This window comes from Chelonoidis abingdonii, chromosome 11 (assembly GCF_003597395.2).
Source record: "Chelonoidis abingdonii isolate Lonesome George chromosome 11, CheloAbing_2.0, whole genome shotgun sequence".
In the NCBI taxonomy this organism is placed as follows: domain Eukaryota; kingdom Metazoa; phylum Chordata; order Testudines; family Testudinidae; genus Chelonoidis; species Chelonoidis abingdonii.
In genome coordinates this window covers 30,321,529-30,325,885 of record NC_133779.1, presented here as the reverse complement: position 1 = coordinate 30,325,885, position 4,357 = coordinate 30,321,529, and the positions used below count along the sequence as shown (strand labels likewise).

The 4,357-nt window shown below is 52.5% G+C and overlaps 1 pseudogene; it reads left to right on the top strand.

Annotated features, from left to right (window-relative positions):
- The window catches only part of LOC116835376 (dynein axonemal heavy chain 2-like), a 5,120-nt pseudogene extending 4,611 nt beyond the window's left edge, over positions 1 to 509 (top strand).
- The last annotated feature ends 3,848 nt before the right edge of the window (positions 510 to 4,357 follow it).

Genomic DNA, 4,357 nt, shown 5'->3' with positions numbered 1-4,357 from the left:
TCTCAAGGCTGCCCAGGGAGGGGAAGGTTTTGGGGGGACAGGAAGTGTTCCAGACACTGAAATTTCTGGATGGTGGCAGTGTGACCAGATCTAAGCTAGTAATTAAGCTTAGAAGTGTCCATGCAGGTCCCCACATCTGTACCCTAAAGTTCAGAGTGGGGGAGGAACAGGGACCTTTCCCATCTGGGTGGCACGGGCTCCGATCTGGCCCCAGGGCGAGGACTGGCTGGCTCAGAGCCTTTCCCGGCTGGTGGACTGCTCCCTGTCTAGTGCACTGCAGCCTGGGATAAGCTGGGGGTTCCCAGGGCTCTTAGCGAGATGCCACCTCTGAAGCCTGGTTCCCTGGCCCCCTGAAATGGAGCCAGTATGCCCCCAGCTGCCTCTTCCCCTGCTGATGGGCTCCGCTCTTGTCCCAGCTCCTGGCTGAGAAGATCTACACGCTGTACTCACTGGCAGTGCAGCAGCTGTCCAAGCAGGACCGCTATGAGACCCTGGCCTGTGGGCGCTGACATCGCTGCTCCGCTACTCTGAGAAGAAGCACAGGGTGCACCTCGACATCAACGGTGAAGAGGTGAGGTGCCCCCGAGATCCTGCACTTGGGGAGGCCGCAGACTGTGCCAGGTGGTGTCGGGATGCTGGAGGGGAGTTTTGTCGATTGTTGGGCAGTGGGGAGTGATACAGTCAGTGTGCCAGCTGGTGGGGGGAGGATCCCCAGCACCCTGAGGGTGCCCAGCTCCGCTGGCTGAAAGCTGGTGGCTTTCAGATCCTCCTGATGGCCATGAAGGACATGAATATTGCCAAGCTTGCCTCAGTCAACATGCCCCTCTTCAGTTGCCATTGGCTATGAAAAGGTCAGCTAGCCGGCCCGGCTGCTCAGCTGGGCTCCTTTCCCCAGGGCTGGAGCCAAGTCAGAGGGAGCCCAGTGCTATCTAGTGCAGGGAGGCTGCACTGCCAAGGCAGTTCCCTTCCAGAGAGCAGGGGACATGGAGCCAGGATTCCTTGGTTTTGTTCCCAGCTCAGGGAGGGGAGTGGGGTATAGTTTTTTTTGTGGGGGGGAGGGGGAGGCCTGGAAGCCAGGGCTCCTGGGTTCTCTCTTGGTTCTGGGAAGGGAGTGGGATCTAGGGGTTGGAGCAGGGTTGTGGGTTTTTTCTCTCTGTCGCTCTCTCACTTGCAATCTGACCTCTCTGTACCTCATTTTCTCCCATGTGTGGAGAGACTCCCAATAATTGATGAGATGGTGTCAATCCCAAGAGAGGGAAAATTGCTTTTGTAATGAGACAGCCACTCCCAGTCCCTATTCAAGCCCAAATTAATGGTGTTAGATTTGCCAATGAACTGTAGCTCTGCAGTTTCTCTTTGAAGTCTGTTTTTGAAGGTTTTTTTTTGCTGAAGAATGGCTACTTTAAAATCTGGTATAGAATGTCCAGGGAAATCGAAGTGTTCACCTACTGGCTTTTGTATGTTACCATTCCTGATGTCTGATTTGTGTCCATTTATTCTTTTATATAGGGACTGTCCGGTTTGGCCAATGTACATGGCAGAGGGGCATTGCTGGCACATGATGGCATGTATCACATTGGTCGATGTGCAGGTGAATGAGCCCCTGATAGTGTGCCTGATGTGGTTGGGTCCTCTGATGGTGTCACTAGAGTAGGTATGGGGACAGAGTAGGCAACGGGGCTTGTTACAGGGATTGGTTCCTGGGTTAGTGTTTCTATGGTCTGGTGTGTAGTTGCTGGTGAGTATTTGCTTCAGGTTGGGGGGTTGTCTGTAAGTAAGGACTGGCCTGTCCCCCAAGGTCTGTGAGAGTGAGGGATTGTTTTCCAGGATAGGTTGTAGATTGTTGATGATTTGCTGGAGAGCACAATTATTGGGAGTGGACCACATCCACCCTGTCAACACTGGTTCTCCACTTGTAAGGTAACTCCCTTCTCTTCATGTGTCAGTATATTTGTAACTTTAGCACTCTCATGGCCAAGATGGAGTCTGCTCTGCAGGCAGCTCTGGCCAAGAGAAGGTGCGCACAGGAATGCAACAGGAGAAATCCCTTCCACCCCAGGGGCACCTGTTTCCAAACCCCTCAGAGTGAACACACCCACCCACAGGAAAAGTACAATGGATATAACAAAGGGAGATATTTATTTACAGAGGGATGAGAGGAGAAATATAACAGGGGGGAATATAGGGGGAGCAATAAAACAGGGCTGCATCCAAACCAAGGCCCCACAGGCCCAGTGGTAGCACAGTCTGGAAGGACAGACACTGAGCAGTGTGTCTGCACACAGAGTTCAGGAGGCCTGAGCAAAGTTCCAGTCCAGGGGTGAGTCTTGGGTGCTCCTGGTCATCTTCAGTGCCAGTGAACTTTCCCCCAGCAAACCCCTCCGGTGCTCTCTCCTGCCGCTCTCTGCAAAGCCACCCAGAGCGACCCTCTCCCCACTTCACTAGCTACAGCCTCCCTCCTTGTTTCCAGTGCAGAGTCAAAGGCCCCAGTACTCTCAGCCCCATGCAGCTCTGGGCAGGCGTGATACTGGGTCCAGCTCCGGCCTGTCCTTCTCGGGCAATTCCCCCCGGCACAGTGCTGCTCCTGGCTCCTGTCCTGGGGTGTCCCTGATCAGCCACCCTGCCCTTCCCAGGCTTCAGGCAGGTTCCCTCTTACTTCCTTTGCCAGGGCCTGCAGGCTGCTCCCCATCTCCCCTGGAGCTCCAGCCCCACCATCTGGAGTTTCCCTCCCTTTTTCTTACTCTCTCCCTCCCCATGGGAAAAAGATTTGAAGAGGCCATGCTCTCTAAACCCCAAAAGGTTACATATTTATTCCAGTAGCTGAAGAAGTGGGTTTTTACCCACAAAAGCTTATGCCCAAATAAATGTTAGTCTTGAAGGTGCCACCGGACTCCTTGTTGTTTTTGTGAGTGCAAACACGGCCACCCCACTGATATTTAGAAATCTTAGACACCCTCAGGGGTCCCAGGACCACCGGTTGAAAACTCCTGGTCTAGAGCAGGGAGAGCGGGAGCTTCTAATCTCAGTATCTCCCTGCTCCAGAAGAAAGGGAGATTCAGTTGCATTGGGAAGTGGCAAATTCAAAACTGATAGAGGAGGGAAATGTGTTTCCACACAAGGTGTGACTACCCTGCGGAACTCACTCCTCCTGGCAGGATGTCCTGCTGGCCAAGAATTTAGCAAGGTTCAAAGAGCGATGAGACATCTATGTGGTTAACAAGACTTTCCAGAGTTATAATAGTTAATACTAACAGAGTGTAGGACAGGAGATAAACCCTCCTGTTTTAAAGGCAATCTCTGTTAGTGGTTAGGGTAGGACCATCATGGGCAGGGTTCTATTGCCTCCCAGCTATACACTCTGTGGGTTCTTGCACTGTCATAGAATATCAGGGTTGGAAGGGACTTCAGGAGGTATCTAGTCCAACCCCCTGCTCAAAGCAGGATCAATCCACTCTGGAACATCTGGTGCTGGACATTGTCAGAGACAGGGCTGGATGGTCCATGTGTCTAGTCCGTTATGGCAATTCCCACACTTCTGTCTGGAGAGTAAGGGGTGGGAGAGCACATGGGTCTGAGAGGAGTAGGGTGACCAGACAGCAAATGTGAAAAATTGGGACGGGGGTGGGAGGTAATAGGTGCCTATATAAGACAAAGCCCCAAGTATCGGGACTGTCCCTATAAAATTGGGACATCTGGTCACCCTAGAGAGGGGTTAATGCTACAGCATGTTTAATCTATTTTACATTTATTTTCCCCATTCCTGGGGAACCTCAGAGCCCTCTCTTGCATTTATTCAATGGAGTTTGTGGCGTTATAGGACACTGCTGGTCACTCCTGCCCATTGCTCCACAAGTCAAGCTGCCTGCACAGCCATTCCCTATTACTGTGGGCCCAAACATTCAGAAATGGCTGTTATTTGGGGTGCCCCAGGGTCTGGGTGCTCAAGCTGGGACATTTTAAAGGTGCCTCATTTTTCCAGAGCCACTAAGCATCAGCAGCACCAATGAATTCAGCTATGGTTGTTTCGGACTTCTAAAAATTGGGCCCCTTGTAAGTGCCTCAAGATGGGCCCCCTGAAACCGCAGTGCCTCAAATCGCTAGCTCTAGCTGAGAGTTTTAGCCATAGTGCACAAGGGGAGGTGCTAGGAGCACTACTGCGTGCTCTGCAGGCTGCCGGGGGGGATGTCAGTCTGAAACAGGCCAGGCCTCCCCTCCCAAAGCCCAGATAATTGATTAAGGGGTGAGCAAATAGAGCAGGCCCTATGCAGCTATTGGCCAGAGGGCTGGGGGGAAATCCCATCCCTCACTCCCTGCTCTTGGTTGGAGAAGGAGGATGCACGTCTAGAGTGGAAGTTTA